A 20,979-nucleotide genomic window follows, 5' to 3' on the forward strand; every position below is an offset into this window, starting at 1 on the left:
AAAGCAAGTCAAGGAGCTCACTAAAATGGGATTCATAGAGCCTAGCTCTTCCCCTTATGCCTCCCCGGTTCTATTGGTTAAGAAAAAGGACGGATCCTTCCGCTTGTGCATTGACTACCGTGATCTCAATAAGATCACCGTCAAAAATAGATACCCCATACCTCGAATTGATGACTTGATTGATGAACTCAAGGGAGCACGCTACTTCACCAAGATTGATTTGCGATCCGGTTACCACCAAATGAGAATGAGGGTGGGTGATGAAGTCAAAACAGCCTTTCGGACTGACCGTGGCTTGTACCATTTCCTTGTCATGCCATTTGGTCTCACTAATGCACCCGCCACGTTTCAGAGCTTAATGAAAAAAATATTGCAGCCATGGATTTTCCAGTTTGTGTTGGTATTCTTTGATGATATACTCATTTACAGCAAGTCACTGCATGAGCATCTGAAGCATGTCAGGCAAATTTTTGATGTACTAAGAGAGCACCGGCTATTTGCCAAAGAAAGCAAGTGTGTCTTCATGCAAACAAAGGTTGAGTACTTGGGACACATTGTTAGTGAAAAAGGCATCCAAGCTTATCCTAAGAAAGCGCAATGTGTCCGAGAGTGGCCCACCCCCACTACCACTACCTCCTTACATGGTTTTCTTGGCCTCTCCTCTTTTTATCGAAGATTTATTCGCCATTATGCCACAATTGCAGCTCCATAAACAGACAAGCTAAAAAAAGAGGCTTTCCTATGGGATGAATTGGCTAACCGCAATTTTCAGCAGCTGAAAGACTTGCTCACTTCAGCCCCCATCCTCGTATGCCTCGACTTTTCAAAGGATTTTACCATCCAGTGTGATGCTAGTGGACGGGGTATTGGTGCAGTCTTCTGCAAGAACACGGGGTAATAGCATTTGAGAGCCGAAAATTGGATGATAAAGAGAGAGAGTTGCATGTCTATGATCATGAGATGTTGGCAGTCATTCATGCTATCAAAAAGTGGCATCACTACTTGTATGGCAGTAGATTTAAGGTGAAAAGTGACCACCGTGTGCTCAAATACTTCTTGACTCAGCCCAACCTCACTCCCAAACAACGTAGATGGGTGGCTACCCTACAAAACTATGACTTTGAGATTACCCACACCCGTGGCAAGGACAATGTAGTGGCTGATGCACTCTCTCGCATGTGGGCATGCAAGGTTTCATCCATCACTGAACTCCACCATGATTGGATTGAAGATCTCCAAGAGGCATACTTGCTTGATGCTGAATTCAGCCCTCTTTTCCAAAAATTACAGCAAGGTGTCATGGATGACAACTCCCAATATCAACTCCACAATGGCCTCATTTGGATCCATGGCCGTATTGTGATTCCCCATACCTCTCCAAAGGATCCTTGAAGAGATGCATTCTTCACCTATTGCTGGCCGCTTAGGGGTCTTCAAAACATATGACCGAGTTTCAAAAAGCTTCCATTGGAAAGGCCTATGGCGGGATGTTAAAGACTTTGTGTCTAGATGTGTGCCTTGTTAACAAAATAAAGATAGCACTCTTAAACCGGGTGGATTGTTGCAGCCCTTACCTATCCCCGAAGGAAAATGGACCCACCTTACCATGGATTTCATCACTGGTTTACCTACAACCAAGAAGGGTTGGGATAGCATCTATGTGGTAGTTGACCAACTCACTAAAGCAGCCCATTTCATCCCTACAAAATCTCAGTTTACGGCATCTCAAGTTGCCACTCAGTTTATGGAGCATGTTTTTAAGTTGCATGGCTTACCCCACGTCATACTACATGACTGGGACACCAAATTTATGAGTTAGTTTTGGCATACAATTTTCAACTCCATGGGGACCAAATTGGCACCGCCTACAATCTATCATCCCCAAACGGATGGGCAGACTGAGTGAGTCAATAAGTGGCTTGAAACCTATTTGCGACATTTTTGTCATGATGTGCAGAATTCTTGGGATGTATGGCTACACTTGGCTGAATTTTCTTACAACAACTCCACTCATTCGAGCATTGGAGTCTCTCCCTTCGAAGCATTGTATGGTTATCAGGTGCCCCTTCCTACCGTGATCTTCAATGAAAAGCTCAACCCCCTTGGAAAAGAAGAGTTGGACCGCATGCAAGCTTTACTTCAACAATGCAAGGTAAACCTCAAAAGGGCTCAAGAGCACATGAAGCTCCATGCTGATGCAAAAAGAAGACCCCTTGACTTTCAAGAGGGTGAATTGGTACTCCTCAAGGTCCCCAAGTCACGTTATGCTACACTAAAGGACGGTTCTTGCAACAAGTTGGCACACCATTACTATGGGCCCTACAAAATCATTAAGAAGGTCGGGGACTTGGCTTACCGTCTCCAACTCCCTCCCAGTACTAAGATCCATAATGCCTTCCATGTGAGCCAATTGAAACCTTTCATTGGCACTCCCAAAGATCATGTAGAGGAGCTACCACCCATAGATGAGGAGGGCCTTATCCAGTATATTCCTGAAGCATTCATTGGGCAACATGAAAAGCAACTCTACACCCATTCCATACATGAATACCTAATCAAATGGCAAGGCCTACCAATAGAGGAAGCCTCTTGGCACCCAGCATATATCTTGGATGAATTTCCACACCTCAAGGAGGCCGTATTGGCTGGAACTTAACCATGACACCTTTTTTGGGCTGCAGTCTGCGTCTGGATAGCCACCTATTTTGCACCAGTTTTGGTCCTGGTCCATTTTCAGCCCCATCCCCCATACATGGACTAAAAGTACACCTCGAGGGCTCTGTGCCAACACCTTACTTGCCCCGATCGGAGTTCCTTGAAGTTATGGTTGTTTTTCTCCAGCCATACCATCTGGGACAGCACACTAGTAATTCCTGGACAGCCCTCTATTTTGCAACAATTTTGGTCCTAACCTAATTGCAGCCCCGCCCCACCCACATGGGCTGAAAGTACATCTCATGGGCTCCATAACAACACCTCAATTGTCCCATTCAGAGTTTCTCACACAAATTTATGGGGCTGATTTCCTACAACACACCCTTACAGGACATGACCACATCCCTTGTTTTTTAGGACAAAAACTTTATGAGACGAGATGGTTTGTAATGAACGGGGATCACGGGAACATGGCATGGGAACATACCAATCACACTAACAGTATATAAGGTGTAAGAGGGTATTTTGAGGCATCACAGAAAATGTCAAGAAACTCTCTTTTCACCTTCTCAAGCTTCCATGGCTTCTTCTTCTTCCTCTTCTTCTTCTTCCTTTTTCCCTCTTTCTCTCTCTTCTTCTTGTCTTTCTCTCTCCTCTCCCTCTTCTCCTGCAGTCCTTCTCTCTCTCCTTCCCCTTAGTTAGGATAGTTAGGTCTCTTTCATTACATCAAAATAGCATACCTAATTGCTTTTCAATTGTCAAATATTAAATTCAGTCAAACTATGATGATGATATTTGATAAAATTTTGAACCCATACTATACCTAAAGTTGGTAGGGATGGTCTTGAGAAACATTGTGGATAATATCTCATAACCTATTTACAATTTATTTGGATCATGTTAAAAACATCCCAATGGATCTTAGGAGAATTTGAGAACTAAAGCTAGGTCTATTGCTTTTGAAAAACATAGGACTATTGATACCGTAACCATTGACAAAGAGACGATGACCTTGTGTCATTGGGTATATGATCAATCCACTCAAGTCATATCCCCTAAGCACATCATGGTACACAAAAGACATGCCAAAAGGGTTATGCCATCAAGGGATACCCTCACTTACCTCACAACCTATAGAGCCTTAGACATATTATAGCAACCTCCTACTTTTGTAGTTGTATCCATTAGGGAAAATTTTAAGGGAAAAAATCTTTTTTTATGAGATGAGATTAGTGAATAAGAACTCAGTAACATTTGGCTCCTACTATTCAAACGAATTTCATCTACCTCTCTAGCAAAAAGTGTAAAGAGGCCTCTAAATTTATCCTCATGAGATAATTCTAGCTAAAGAACTTGTCCCTAGTATGACATTTTTTTGGCTACTTTTTCTTGCTTTAAACACCTTTATGTGACCTTTTGAAAGTGGGATTCTTTTAATTCAAAAAACTTAAAAACTTTTACATAATACACGTAGGAAGGATAGCACAAGAGATACTAGTTAACTTGGAATATGAAAGGGGACTCAACAAGTTGCTCAATTCACATAGGTATGCAAAGGATTTACAGGCAAAGAAGAGAGGCCAAATTGAACCAAGTCCAACATAACTTGGCATTGATGAGAAGAACTAGAAGTGGAGGCAAAAGCTGATAGGGAAAGAGGGCCCTCAAGCGGATCTCACTTTGGTCTTGTTGAGACAAACGATTGCTAGGAAACTCAACCCTATTTAATGAAGTAGTATAGTGCTAGCAACCTCAATCCTAGCTAGGACTAGGAATAGCAGCCAACACCATAGGAACCAAGTGAAAATTTCTATAGGCACAAGGTAGATTGAAAAGTACAAAGAAGGGGATGATCTCTATACATGGAGTATTTCAAACAAGTCTGTGAGGCCAACAACCTTTAAGACTCACACAACTTAGCACAAGCTTTCAATCTATGCCTAGGAGAAAAGGGAAGAAGTTGGTTCATTGACCTAGATACCATTGAATACAATGACTTTAATGTGTTTAAGGACCTCTTTATCAAGATATTCTTGAAATCTGGGTATGCAAATGGAAACATGTTTAAAGTCCTCATCTTTTCATCCTCAAACTAAGAGCCAAACAAAGGTGATGAACCTCATTTTTTTGGATATGTTGAAATTTTATATTAGTGAGCATAAAACTTCTTTGATCAAGCATTGGCTTTTATTGCAATTGTGGAGATACAATTAATGGTCGTGTGCCAATTATGATGCAAACAATAGTACTTATAAACCTTCTCTAGTCAAGTGTTGGTATATGCACTTTTGTAATAAGTGAGTAGTTTAAAGTTTTTTTTGTCTAGAGTCTTGTGCATAAAATAATTATTTTTCCTAAATGGCTATCATTGTAGGCTTTGATACTAGTGTAAAATACAACTTTACCACTTGCTTGTTTGATCCGCAAATCAGGGTTTTTGCAATCGCACGGTTAAGGGGAGAGAGTATATGAGAGTTGCTCAAGTCACCCTGCATCCTTGGAACAATCCATTTTGGTGACTAATTACATTAATCCTTAACAAGTGTATAATTAATTTGTTTCAAAAATCACATTGTTTTATTAGTTTGAAGTCCCTAATGGAGACATTACATCATCTCCCCTTATAAAAATTGAGACGTCCTCATCTTGAGAGAAATTGGGGGTGTTCTTTTACAAGATTTTCATCATCAATCCAAGTGGCATCCTCTTTGGAATAATCCTTCCATTGTACAAGGTGTTTCCTTAGGATTCGACTCCTTTCCCTTGTTTCAAGGATTTTCTTGGGTTGCATTTCTAGAATCCTCTAATAGGCGTAACTATTTTTTGTAATTAAGTAGATGTTTGGAATTAGGTACATAGGAATAGTCTTACATGAAGTACATTATGGACCTTGAGATGGGGTGTGGCAGTTTGAGCTTGTAAGTTTGTTTTCCCATTACCTTGGTAACCAAGGTAATGGAGGTCTCCATGGCTAGAATTAGAGGAACCCATTAATGAAGATCCCCCAAAAGTTGAAAAAAAAAACAACTCTTAAAACTTGAACAAATTGTATTTCATAAGGATCGAACCACAAGAAGTGGCCTTGTGATACACAAATTCTTATTGAAATTCAAAGACTTACCCACAACAGATGCATAATGGGTAGATGAAGACTTTATAAAGGATTATCTAAACATTCTTTAGCCATATGAAGAAGCTTTTCAATCAAGGATAGTTGAACAAAAGCCAAAAAGAGTTATCACAACACAATACAAATGTTTTGTGTATCCATTTGATTAATTTTTATATTTAATTATTTATTGATATTTTTCTTTTTAATTACTAGTAGACCCACATAGTGGACTAGTAGTACACACTTCCATCTATATAACCTAATTGGGTGCCCGAAACTCAAACATATCAAGGTCAGACTCACACAAAGAAGACATTAATACTTGAAGTGTGGGATAGATCTACCAAAATAGACACTTATAATCGATAAGATGGCATGATCATGAAATTTTTGTATAATGTGCATGTGTGAGCTAAAAACTTTAAATGCATATATCTTTGCATATAAAAGTCATATGTGTTATGGGCACAACAAGTGCTCTTCGAGAGTGAGAAGATTCCTCTCACAACTTACAAGAGAATAACTTCAAAGGGAAATTGAAGTAGAGCTTGATTGTGAGGTAATGCTATTACAAGAGAACTCTTACAAAAAAATGCTCACAAGAGTGTGGCTTGATTACAAGACAAGACTCAATAAAAGACAAGACTAGAACAAGACAAGAACTGGAAGAGGACTTACCTTGTAGGAGCCTCACAACTGGTGTTAGCAAGACTGAAAGGCTTGTACCCCATGACCCCTATGTATACTATAGCCTAAGGAGGTGAAGGGGGACACACATAATTACAAGAGGATGCCACATGGAATGACATGCACATTGACACATGGCATGCTAACATCGATGATGACAAAAGCAACAATGTAGATACCTTCTAGAATCTTTTAGAAACTTTATGAAACCAAGGGTTATCCTAGCTTACATACTAACCAAGGGTTCTCCTTACTTGAGCATATGTTACATTACACCCTTTTAGCATCAAGTTCCACAAGAGGTGTGGTGTGCTTTTGAATAGGCCTTGGCTTGCTTGGGCATTGAAGATGAAATTTGCAAACCTTAACAAGAGCTCTTTGAAGATGTGAAGTTGGTTCCCATGTTCGCTCACTTGCATCATAGCCCTTCCAATGGACAAGATACTATAATCTACTTCTTCAAATTCTCAAATTCAAGATCTTATCTACTTCATATTCTTGGTGACTTCAATTATGATTGGAGGAGTTCTTCTAGGCATACTGGATGTATGGCATGGCTCCAATATTGAAACATGGAATACATTATGGATTTTCATGCACTGGGGAAGTTGGAGATGATAGGTGATGGATTTACTTGGCTAAGAATCTTGAAGGGTGCAAGTTGTTGATAATCCAATTTTTGGAGGGGATGAGAAGAACATAGATCATGTCAAAAAAGCCAAACTTGATCTCCAAATAATTATGATGGATATTGCATGCAAAGCTTATCTGTATTTCTCTTGAGCTTGTTTGATCTGTGCTTGCAACTCTTTATGAATATCAAAAAGGTATTAAGCTAAGTCTGTAGTAGTTGGATTATTCTCCTATGATCTTATATGATTGTCTATCATTGGGTATTGACCATAATTAGCAAAGAATGGTGTGAATTGAGTGGAGGTATGGGAGGAATTATTGTATGCAAACTCAGTAAAGGACAATAGATCCAACCAATTGTCTTGATGATAGTTGATTGTGCACCTAAGGTATTTCTCAAAGACTTGATTCACTCTTTTTGTTTGTTCATCACCTGTGAGCGATTGGTGATTGAAGAAAGATTCAACTATACTTCCCAAATTTTAAAGAGGCTTCTCCAAAAACCAGATATAGGGACTGCAATCATAGACAATATCATCATGTATCCCATGGTGTTAATATACTTGTTCTAGGAAGAGCCTTGATATCCCTTCTCCATTGATACTCTTGGTTGTTGAGATAAAGTGTACCATTTTTGTGAGTCGATCAACCACCACCAAGATAGAATCATACCCTTTGGAAGAAGGTCATTCAAAAATGAAGTCCATGGAGAAGGATGGCCATGGCTTACTTGGAATAGGTAATGGTTGAAGAAGGCCATGAGATTGATGAACGAGGGATTTTAGCTTGATTGCATGTATCACAAGAAGCACAAATTCTTTGATCATTTTCCACATTTGTAGCCACCAAAAATCCCTTGAAACCAACTTGATTGTCTTGTTAACCACAAAATGCCCTATTAAGGGGAGATCATGTCTCTTCTTGAGTATATTCACTTGCAAAAGAGCGGGAGGAATGTAGAGTCCTTTATAATAGAGCAACCCAACAATGTTCTAATAGTCCCTTTGAATTTTGTTCTTGGCCTTGATGTAATTACTTCCTTATGTCCTTAGTGAATGAGTCTTTTGCAATTTCCTTCTTGACCTTTGATAAGAATTCAAAGTCTTTTTGTGGCTTTGTTGATAACGGCCCTTAACTTTAGTTACTCAAGTTTCAAGATTAGTAAATTTTGTTGTCATCGCCTTCTTTTGGTGCCAAGTAGAAACTTTGGGATAAAGTATCTAGCTTTCCTTTTGGTGGCCAGAACCTATAGGTAATGAGAAAGTCAAATCTAGATAGTAAACCACTACATCTTGCTTCGTGATGAGTCAAGGCACGAGAAGTCATAAAACACTCTAGATTATTATGAACTCTATAGATAGTGATCTTGTGAGGGGTGCCTTCAAGTAGTGTCGCCAAGTCTCCAAGGAGTCCACAATAGTTAGAAGTTCTTTGTCATGAATGTTATAGTTGATTTTTGCAACATCAAATTCAAGTGGAAAGCTAATGGATGAGCTCGATTATCATCACCAATCTTGGATAGAGCAGCTCCAAGTGCAAAATCTAAGGCAAATGTCTCCATGATAAAGGGCTTCAATGGATCTACATTGATAAGAATGGGTGCTAAGGTGAAGGCTTGTCCTTTCCAATTAGGTTGGTTAGAGGGGCAACAATATCAGAGAGAGTAATCCTTGATAAAGATTTAATAAAAATTTGCAAATCCCAAAAAGAATTGAGCATCTTGCATCAATGAAAGCATTGAATGTCTTGCATCAATGAAGTTGTCTCCCATTCTAGAATAGTTTGTACCTTCTTAGGGTTCATAGAAATTCCCTTCTCAGAAATGACATACCCCAAAAATTCAACTTCAATTTGATGGAAAGAACACTTTTTCATATTTTCATACAAGTTTACTTCTCGTAATTTGTTTATTACTATTTTAACGTGATGCTCATGCTCCTCTTGGTTCTTGGAAAGATCAAGATGTCACCCAAATAGATCACAATAAAGTCATCCAAGTATTCTTGAAAGATGTCATTTATCATATATTGAAAAACTACTAGAGCATTCTTGAGTCAAAGTGGCATGACAGCATATTCAAAATGCCCATACATTGTGTAAAAATTTGTCTTCCATTCATCATGATCCTCTATCCTAACAAGATTGTAAGCGTCACGAAGACCTATCTTGGTGAAGACTTTGGCTTTCCCAAGTCATTCAAGCAATTTTGGAATCAAGGGAATAGAATAGTGATTCTTGATAATAATCTTATTGATCCCTTTATAATCAACACACAAATAAAGGGATCCATCTTTTTCTTGACAAATAGAATTGGAGCACCCACTAGAGAGTTTGAATGATGTATGAATCCCTTGGTAAGATTATCATCAATATATTCCTTGAGCTTTGCTAATTCATATTGGGATAGCTTATAGATGGAGCCGAAATAAGATTGAGCTCTTTCTTGTAATTCTATTGCACAATCATAAGGTCTATGTTCTAATAGCATATCCATATTCTTCTTTCCAAACACATCCTTGAACTTTGTATATTGAGCTGGGAGTAAGTCCTACTTTCTTCCTTTGGCTTCTTCATTGGAATCGCATAAATAAAAGGATGGATTCTTCTTTGATTGATGCATGAACACCTTTGTCCCAATGTATATTAGTTGAGAATTCTTACTTTTATTATTTTGGACCTCCAACTGATGACGAGGTTATGTAATTCTAACTAGGGTAGCCCGATAACAACGAGACTATTTGGGCAATGGATGATGTTGAAGGCTATATATGATACAAGACTCCTTAGGGTAACTTTTATGGGTTGAGTCTCATACTTGACAACACAAGAGGTCAACCATCAATTACTTCTACAAATATTGACTTTGCTTTCCTAGAAGTTGTATACCATGTTGCTCCACAAATTTCTCATTCGTGAAGCATGTTGTGGCTCTAACAAAGCTTGTCCGTCTATCAATCTTCCCTCCAAGTGAATCTTTATTGGTAACATAAAGCTAAACATTGGATTTGCAAATACAAAGAGACCTTATTTTGGGTTTCTTAAAGCTTTGTCTACCAGTATCATCTCTCTACTGAGGTTGGGCGTTGACATTTTTCAATAGTGATGGAGTAATGGCACCATGTATTCTCATCCTTCCTTTGTTAGGATAATATTTTTTTGTGTGTCCCAATTGGTTGCAATACATGCATAATCTCTTACTGTACTACCTTTGTTTTTCTTAATTTGTCAATGGCTTATACTATGTCATGTCAATTTGCATAAGCTCTCCCTCAAACACTTTGGTCTTCTTGGCCGATTGGGTCTTCAAAAGTCTTCGTCCTGCTTGAATTCAAGGTGGCTCCTCGACGTCTTTCTTGTCTTCTCTCAAATAGGTAGTTGTGTCATATTCAATTTCTTGAGAGATTGATTCACTAAGTGTATGCACCTTTGGCATGTGAACAAAATATCTTTAACATCATATTTCGATCCCTAACAAACTTGACTAATAAAATAATCATCATGCCATGTTATTTGCATGTGAGGTGCCAAAATTATGATGCATATATCAAGGTGGATCTCGACCCTTGGCACAGATTTCTTATTTTTGTTTCAAATAGTCTTGCTATGTCTACTTCTCCAAATGTGGCAGAGAACTCTTGTACGAAAGCCTTAAAATTATGTAGCAATGGGGATTCCTATAAAATCGACCCAAGAAGCATCATTTGGATAATGATTTGGCTACATATATATAAACATCATACCTTTTGGAGGAAAACTTTGAATTTTGACCTTATGCTATCAAATTTCTTTGGAAGACTGACTTTTGGCTCTTTATTATGTTGATCATGAAGGTTACTAGTAAATAGTTGATGGACCTCTAACTTGATGTAGGTTTGTCTCTTGTATTTCTTGAAGTTATCGTTGTAAGTATTGCACAACTAAGCCCAAAGCTTGTGGTTGCTCTGCTTGTAGCCTTGGATTACTTTCTTAAAGCTCTTGAATTTGCTGTTAGATGCTTTGTAAAGAATCAATAATACCTTCCATCATGGACTCCGTCACGACTAGGCAAGATCATAGTAGGAGAGTCTTGCCAAACTGTTATGGGCACAACAAGTGCTCTTCAAGAGCGAAGAGATTGCTCTCACAACTTACAAGAGAAGAATTTGAAAGGGAAATTGAACTAGAACTTGATGTTAACCCCAAGCCGAGAAGGCGGAAGGATGAATGAAAAAAGCAGAAAGAAGATGGAAAAGGAGCAAAGACACGCAGGTGACCTCTAAAGCTAAGCTGGGGCCAAAAGCGTAGTTTTAAATAAAAGGCGCCTCAAAAACTCCAAAAACTCTTGTAAAAGAGCACCAGGCTCCCTCCTGTGCCACTTGTAAAAGAATAGTTGAATGTAGACCTAGGGCATGAAGCAAAAAGAGGGAATTAGAAAAAGGGACCTTGCTACAATGGCCGGTCATGTAAAAAGGGATGGGTGCCCATGGGGTTTTAGGGTTTGTATATATAAAGTTCAAAAAGTGAATGGAAGCTCATTCTTTGGTGTGTGCCCAACAAGAGCTCTTCTCTTCTTCTCCTCTTCTTGCTTGTGTGTGCTCTTGAGAGAGGGAGTGTGAGAGTGTGAGGGAGTGAGTGAGTGGGAGTGAGGGATCAAGAGGGTGAAGCTCTTCACCATCTCCTCTTCTCTTCTCTTATCTTTTCTTCTCTTGCACGCGGCTATGGTGGATGGAGCTTGCAGATGGAGGAGGCTTGAGGATGCTTGAGCTAGCATCTAGGATTGTGGGGCTACCGGAGTGTGCGAGAGAGAAGGCAACTCATATCACCATCAAGGTAAGCTCACTACACTCGTAGAATCGATGGCGCATCGGCTATCTGAGAGGTAGCCATTAGAGCTCGCTTGGAACGCTTGAAACAATAAGCAGTCCGTGGGTCTTGGCAGTTAAGCAAAAGCTCCCACATTTTGGTTCCGTTTCTGGGACCAACGGATTCAAGCTTGAGCGCTTGCGCGCCGCATATTGAGCATCGAAGCAAGGGATTCTCCCCCAAAATGGAGCTTGAGGTAGGTAGGAAGGTTGGGTGTTTTGATCTTCGAAACAAGTATTTTGGGTTAGTTTGTTTGTTTGATGATTGGAAAATAGGGAGAAATCATTTCAGTTTGTTGCTTTCGATTCTCATTACATTTAGTATAGGATAGGATTAGGAAATTGAACCGGGAAAGGGTAGGGTTTACTGTTGCAAATAGGGCAAAACAAGGCATAAATCATGCAAAAAATGGTGAAAAGCTGGCTTGGGATGCTTAATGTCGGCAAGTGAGTGGTTGAGAGTGTCAAAGCCCTACCTGGGAAGGGGTTTGAGAGCCAAGAGGCCAAGGGAGAGCTCATTTGCAACCGTTGCAGTGAGAGAGAGAGAGAGAGAGAGAGAGAGAGCCCGCAAAGATTCGATTCGATCACGTCATCGGAGAGCCTACCACTCACCCCAGGTATACCAATCACTTCCCTTGGTGCCTTGCCAAAATTTGGAAGTTTGTGCTTGGAATGATTTCCTGACTCGGGAGATTCGATCGAAATCGTCATCGCGCGGCATTTGTCACGCCGCGTTCGGCCCGTTCGAACGGCCCTTGTTAGGCTGAGTCCCAAACTCGGCCCTCGGACCCGCCCATTCAAACCTTGATCTGAAAACCCTAATTGGCCCTTGGCCCAACATTTGACTCGGCCCGTCTGAGTTACTCCACTCGGCCCTTTGACCAAACCGACACTCGGCCCTCGACCTGAAGTCCACTCGGCCTGAAGTCCACTCGGCCCGAAGTCCACTCGGCCCAGAACCCGACTCGGCCCTCGACCCAACATTTGACTCGACATGTCCAAGTTACTCCACTCGAACCTCGGTCTACGAAAAACTTTTTGCACTCGGACAAGTGCGATTCGGCCCGTCCGAGTCACTCGCTCGGCCCCTGCAATTCGGACCAGTTGGGCCGAGTGTGTGTCTAACTCAATCTCAGAAATTTGACATGACCCAACTGGAGCTCAGTAGCACAACCTGTCGTAAGCCCTCCTGACGTTCAGAGCCTGATTCTGGTGCACCAAGTAGACAAAATCGTAAGGTATAGCCGCTTAACAGTTTGAGTGGGTAGTTGCGATACCTAGAAACCCAGAGACCTAGAGGCAACCCACTGAGTCATAGAACCCTGATTGAGCCCAAAAACGGCAAGGCAATGTAACCGAAGGACCCTAAATTCTATCTAGATGGCCAAAGAATTGATCTACAAAGCCTATCAAGCCTGAGGGTGCATGAGATGCTTAGAGGCTATTTGTCGCACTCACCTTGAATTTTCGCACTTGAAGTGCACTTAAGAAAAACTGAAAGCCTGATTGGACACAAGTACACCAGAAAGAACACACGCACGGAGTGGAGATAACTTGAGGATTGTATTTAAGAAGTCAAGGAACTCACTCAAATAAGCCACTCAAGGAACCCACGAATAGGAGAGAACCCACAGATAGAGACAAACCATCAACACACAAAGTAGGACCAAGCAAGCGGCGCAAACAAAGGGGATTTGACAAACCCACTCAACCTGATCAATAGCTTGGCAAAGCACGAGAACTCGACTATGGCAGAGGAAAGCTCAGACCGCAGGTCTAACAAGGAACTCGACTTGGACATCTTCCGAGAGGCTATTCAGCAACAACTGGTCAGCAGCTACAATGCACATGCCTGGTATGAGCACCACGATCGGATAGCAAATGCTATCATTGCAGACTTAGAAGAAGAGAGGAAGCTAGCCCATAAGGCGCTGCAAGGCATAGCCGCGTACAATAGAGACCAGCAGGCCAGGAGTCAAAGGCAAAGCACAGAGTTGCGTGAGGTACGAGTGCTAAACTTAGCTAGCAGAAATCGAACGGATCACAAGAGAGCCCTAGAAGGAGACTTAACGCTGAGCGAACTTCTTATGAAGCAATTGTTAGACAACACCGCAGCAGAGCAAAGTGCTGCAGCATTGGCGACCTCACTGCTGGCAGGATTAGGAGCAACCCAAGGCTCTAAGAGCCAGTCTAAAATCCCAATAGTCGCAAAGCAGCTCGACAAGTACCAACCCCATGACGACCCATGCAGCTTTGTAGAGCAATTCGAGCAAGTCTGCGAAGCCAACGGCCTCAGCAACCTAACTCAGCATTCTCAAGCGTTCGGGCTCTGCTTAGGTGACAAGGGCAGGACCTGGTATACAAGCTTAGACGCCGCAGAGCGGGAAAACTTCAATAACCTTAAGAATCTCTTCATTAAGAGATTTGCCGAGCCTGGATACTCCGACAATCTGCTAGTGCGATTGATGAATGTCAAGCAAAAAGAGAAGGATGACATTTGCGATTACGTAACCCATGTAAGGAGCCTCTTCAGGAGAATCCCTACAGGTGAACGACCGACTGAAAGATTAGTTTCAATTGTGTTCATCGGCAGAATTCAAAATGAGGAACTGTATAAGGCTTTGGCAGCCAACTCGAGCTTGCAGGGAGACATGCTAGCTAGGGTTTTTGAGAAAGCTATCAGAGTTGACAATCAACTGAAAGAGAGGAGCTCCAAGAGCTCCAACTCAGAAGAAACCATCTCACGAGGTTTGGAAAGAGCATCAACCTCTGGTGAGCGACCAGCCCCATCATCCCAAGATAAGGGGAAGGCCACCGAGACAAACCACGACTTAGCTGATGTCAAGATGGAGATAGTCAAGCTGCAAGACCTGTGGAGATGACCAACGCGTCCACACGTTCAATGTGTGTACTATGGCGGAAATCATTTGCCAGCCGAGTGTCAAGACCCTCGATCGAGACCTTGCGCTAACTGTGGCAGGTTCGATCACAACATTATGCACTGCAGATTGCCCAGGAGAGTTCCGTACTCCCAACCATATCGTCAGCCTTACCTAGCGAACAGACCGCAGCCACTTTTCCGTAGGGGAGTCCCATTGGCCCTTCCTGCCCCTAACGACATTAAGCCGGCTATCCCTAGGATGGACATAAACCCTACAGGTATACCTAGGCCGCCCGGTCCCTATGTGACCCATCCACCGAGTGACGCTCCAGTCCACTACGTGGAAGAGCCAAATGAGAAAGAGACTTACTTATACCCTTATGTCTCTCATGACGAAGAGGGAAATGCCATCCTTATGGACTATTGACTAGTACCATTGATGGTGTTAGGGAGAGGACGAGGTAGATGCCTAGGAGGGCAGACGCAGGATCCAATCATCTATTGGACTTGTGGTCACCCAGGCCATATCTCATCACATTGCCCCGAGAGGGAGGATCAGAATAGAGACAAAGCTGACCTAAGGTGTGTTGAGTGTGGAATCACCCATCTCTTTGTCGATTGCCCAAAGCAGAAACCTTCTACAAATTCAGCTGAAGTACCATATGTCCCATTGGGGCTGTTTGGTGTCAAGAACCTTCATGGGGAGGCCACACCCATCCCATTGCGGGTCATGACGTATGCCCAGACAAAGCAGGCCGGTATATCACTACCAGGACCCAGCAACCCCAATGCAGCCTCGACGGGAAAAAAGGGCTGCAGGTGAAGGAAGAGGAGGCCGAAGGCTAAGATCGCACTAAAAGATGAGAGTGCTACAACTCTGCCTATTGGAAAAAAAGTCGAGGATGCAAAGATGAAAACTTCAGCCCCCAAGACGGCCGAAGAGGGAAGTGCCAAGGTAGGAGAGTACTTGCATCCGAAGCACCAACTCGAGGCCATAAAGAAAGTGAAGGACTGGGTAAAAGAGGCCCAAGAGCACTTAAGGGATGCTAAGCCCATCCTAGAGGACGAGAGCAAGGATCTCATCAACATGAGCACGGCAATCTCACCCCCTTGACCGAAGTCAAGAGATGCAACCGCACCGCATATAGTACCCCTTAGGGCAAGCCTTGATGTTGCAAGCCCACAAATCAGTCACGGCCATTGGCCAGGACAATTCGGCGTAGGAGAGGAATGAGCAGCCAGCAACCTCCTTACCATGCTAGTGACCACCCCAGTGACGTTAAGCCTAGGAGACCTGCTTAAGCAACACCCCACCCTATGGCAAAACCTCAAGCAGTGGGTCAAGGAATCACGAGAACATGCATCAGATCTGTAGGATTAGGACACAGAAACACAAATACCGAGTCTAATGCTACACTCTGTGCCAAAATCCTTGCACGTTAATGCCTTCTAGGAAGGCACCGAGATGCATGCACAGTGTTACCAATCCTAGCCTTAGGAGACACAACAAGAAAGGGGATCGTAGACACGAGAGCCAGGGTTGGTGTGCTAAGCCACGCAGTAGTGTAGACCTGGGGAAATCCACCTGTTGAGACCGCTCGGTTTAATGTCACATTAGCAAACGGCATAAGGGTGAGGCCATTCGGGGTACTTAAAAATTGGCCCGTGAAAATTGCAGGTGTCCAATTCTCTGTCGTCGCCTTTATAGTCATGAAGGGGGTGGACTACAATGTCCTGTTAGGCCGGCCCTGGATGCGCAATGCCAGAGTTATTGAAGATTGGGGTAACGGCTTGATATTCTTAGTCAACAAGATGGAAGCTATGAGGGTAGAGATGGATACTTGGAAGACCTCACCAGTCAACTTGGATGCCATCTCCTCGATGCTCAAGGGTGACAGTCAAGTCAAGAAGTCTTATGGGCCCTTGACCAAGTATATCCCATGCCCAGAGGATGAGCAGGATTGGATGCATGTCCTTGCTACAGTCAACCTACCATTCTCGGATCAAGAGGCACATGAGCAAGCCATCAAGATGATGAGCACGACCGACGGCACGCCCTCTATACCAATGTGCATGATGGAAGGAACCCTTCTTGGGAGAGCTAAGCCCATCACCTTCCAAGTGTCAGGCAACAAGAGAGAACTCTAGGAGGCCATGGAATACTTAACAGACAAGCTGGCTCACAATTCAGCAGCAAACCTCAAACCACTCTAGGATCTCTTAAGTGAATCCAAGTGGCAATGGACCAGGGTGCATGACTTGAACCTTATGTACAACTGGGCCTTAGTCCCGGATTGACGACAAGAGATGTACCAAGCCCTACGAGACGATGAACATTCTGGCGCAGAGGACTCTAACAACGAGTACAAAGACTGCCAACCCTTCAGTGATGGAAGTGAGGGTGACACGAATTCAGTAGAATACAACATGGAGGGAGATGAAATAGAACAAATACGGGCGGATTCCAAGCCACAAAAAAGAAGTGCCTACAAGGCAAAGCGAGGACTCATGCACATAAATTGTGGCCGCGCCTGGTTAGAACACGTAGGAGCCATAGACCTTGAGCAAGCAGGCCTAGCTCAACCAGGAGCAACACCAGTGCTTAAGGCAGAGTCACCATCTAAACTACGACCACTAGGGGAGACCCCCTCTTCTAGCGAAGACGGCAAGTTTGACTCTGAGTCGGTGGTGAGCTCGGATAGCGACCCAGAAATACCTAGGCCCCGACGCACAGCCAGGGACTTACCTGTCCACCTGAGGCGCAGACGATTAAAGCAAGGAAGGGCGAACCAACCCAGGGACACCCGAACAGATGAACAATGAAAACCATGGGACCTTCCTAAATGATTTACAAAATTCAAGAAAGGAGATAGGATAGTGATCTTGATGGGTGCAGCAAGGGCAAACGAGCGAACCGATCGAGGGACCAGGCAGGGTCAAAGAGGTGAACTTAGCCCAGGAAGGGGAGACACCCTGACTAGTCTTCATCATTGCCGATGACTTGGCTGAGAAAGAGGAAGCAAGTCTTGTAGCTCTCTTGCGAGAGTATGTAGATGTATTCACATGGTCCTTAGAAGATCTTAAAGGGGTAGATCCGAGTGTAGTGACTTATAACATACCCATGACACCAGACGCAGCGTCGATGAAGCAGCGACCGTACCCAATGAATCCTAAGCACGCTCATGCTGTCAAGGAAGAGATTAATAAGCTGATGAAAGCAGGATTCATTTACGAAATTGAGCACATGAACTGGGTATCACCCATAGTCATTGTGATGAAGAAAAACGAAAAAATTAGAGTGTGTATCAATTGCAAGAAGGTGAACACTGCTACTAAAAGGGATAATTATCCATTGCCATACACCGAGCACATGCTTGAAAGAGTGGCAGGTAAGGAGGGCAACCGTTTTCTGGACGGCTTCTCAAGATACAATCAGGTGCAAGTGCATCCTGCCGACAGGCATAAGACTACCTTCGCCACAGAGTGGGGCGTCTTTGCATACATAGCCATGCCTTTCGGGTTGACTAATGCCCCTGCCACCTTTCAACGTCTCATGTGCACCATATTTAAAGACATGCTTTGCAAGGAATTAGAAGTATTTGTCGATGACCTCTGCGTTCACTCGACCTGGATGGAACACTTGAACAAAATCCAAGCAGTCTTTGACCAGTGTTGCCTATATCGTCTCTCCTTGAACCCCTTGAAATGCCAGTTTTGGGTGAAGCATGGATGCATCCTCGGCCACATGGTGTCGAAGAACGGCATTGCCACTAACTTCTCGAAGGTCAGGGCTATTGTCGACCTTGCATCCCCAACCAATTACAAGGGAGTTCAATGCTTCTTAGGCCATACGGGATACTATCAATGGTTTGTGTTGAATTACGCATTGATAGCTAGACCGTTATACAAGCTGCTAATTGTCTTTGAATGGACTGAAGCATGCCAACGAGCATATGAAGAGTTGAAGAGAGCTCTAACCACAACACCAATTCTACAAGCCCCGGATTGGATCATAACCTTCCACGTGCATATCGATGCTTCTAAAATTGTTGTGGGGGCAGTGTTGTGCCAACCTGGCAAGCACAACCTAGATTATCTAGTGAGCTTTGCTAGCAGACAACTCACGGAGACAGAAATGAATTACTCGATGATGGAAAGAGAGGGCTTGGCCATGGTGTTTGCTGTGAAGAAGTTCCGGCATTATCTATTGGCTACACCCTTTACCTTCTTTGTAGACCATCAAGCCTTGCTATACCTAGTGAACAAACCTTGCGCTACAGGGCGCATAGCTCAGTGGCTCCTTCTGCTTTTGGATTCTAACTTCTTCATGGTTGTAGGGAAGGGACAACAACACTACATTGTTGATCACATGTCACGCATTCCCACAGGAGAATCCGCTGGAGAGGGCATTACCGATGAATTGCCAGACGCCCACCTCTTTAACCTCTCCAGCGGGAGGGATTTATTCAAGGCTGATCTAATGCCATATTGGGCAGATGACATAGTCCAAGTGCTTGAGCACAGACTGCCTGAACAACCAATAGAGAAGGCAAGACTGAGGCAACTTATTCTCAAAATCCAACTCTACCAGTTGATAGCAGGCCAGCTATATCGCTTAGGGCAAGATAGATTGCTGCACAGATGCGTGTGCGAACATGCGATGCACGACATGCTCTTGAAGGCACACAGTGGGATTGCTGGTGGACACTTTAGTAGAGACACAATGGCCCACAAGGTATTGCAGTCTCAACTATGGTGGCCAACGTTGTTTCGTGATGCCGCACGATTTGTTAAGCATTGTGACGAATGTCAATGGACAAAGGTCCTGATTCGCAAGGATCAAATGGAGTTGACCCCAATCATTGTACGAAAACCCTTCGAAAAATGGAGAATCAACTTCATGGGACCCATTAGCCCTGCTGCATAGTATTCTCATGCCAAATACATCATTGTGGCCACAAACTACCTAACGAAGTGGACAGAGGCAAGAGCAACCCGAAAAAACGATGCTCGAACGACTGCCAAGTTCTTGTGGGAGCAGGTGATCTCACGATTCGGATGCCCCATCAAACTAGTCAGTGAGACCAAGGGACACACTTCATAAATGAAGTGATAACTCATCTCCTATCCACCTTTCTAATTTTCCATCGAAATCCTCTCCATAGTACCCTCAAACAAACGACCAGGCAGAATCCACAAATAAGATTCTTGTCAACATCCTAACCAAGGTAGTCTCGGCCTCACGCAGCGACTGGGATAACAAGCTGATGGCAGCCTTGTGGGCTTACCGCACAACTTACAAAACAGCCGTCGGATAGACTCCCTTTAGGTTGACCTACAGAATCGAAGCAATTCTCCCCGTAGAATTCTTCATGCCTAGCCTACGAATTGCACTTCAGGAGCGATGGGAAGGAAAGGAGGCATGGACGCAATGCCTAGTAGAGCTCGAACACCTCTTGGAGACTCGTCTTCCAGCCATTCATGCACTCATATGTGTGAAGGCACGACGCGAGAGTTGGTTTGACAAGCATGTCAAGCAACGCGACTTCAAACAAGGTGACCTAGTGCTCCTATACTCAGTCAAGGGGCATAAGCAAAAAATGAAGTTTCGGGGTCTTGGACCTTTCAGAGTCCTTGCGATCAGTCGAACGAGCAACGTAGAGCTCGAGACTCTAGCCGACGAAGGAATAGGCTTCTTCAATGGAAAACATGTCAAGAAATACTATCCCCCCACGCATCCTTTGCATGAACCACCAATGTTGGAACCACTAGTTAACGTCTGAGTAGCCACCATCACCAAAATCGATGACGAGGATGAGAAAATCGTGGAACCTGCATACCTGCACATCACGGTCACTGCCAAGCAAGCATGCATCTTCAATGCCTTAATTGACGAGGGAGCGGACTTCAATGTCTTGACTCAAGATCATTGGACCCAACTTGGTAAACCGCCACTACAACCCACTAACGCCAGATTAAATCCATATGGGGGCTGCTCCTATGCACTCCTCAGTAAGTGCATGGCCGCCATTTCTATCGAGACTGAAACTGTACCAATGATCTTCTACGTGCTGCCAAACACCAAGGACGCAGGCACGAAGACGCTGCTAGGGCGAACCTTCAAGAAGAAAACTCGTTGCCACGTTGATTATGAGTTGCAGCGCATTCAC

Source organism: Lygodium microphyllum, chromosome 13 (assembly GCF_053477565.2).
Source record: "Lygodium microphyllum isolate KBCC chromosome 13, Lygodium_microphyllum_v1.1.10, whole genome shotgun sequence".
Lineage (NCBI taxonomy): Eukaryota > Viridiplantae > Streptophyta > Polypodiopsida > Schizaeales > Lygodiaceae > Lygodium > Lygodium microphyllum.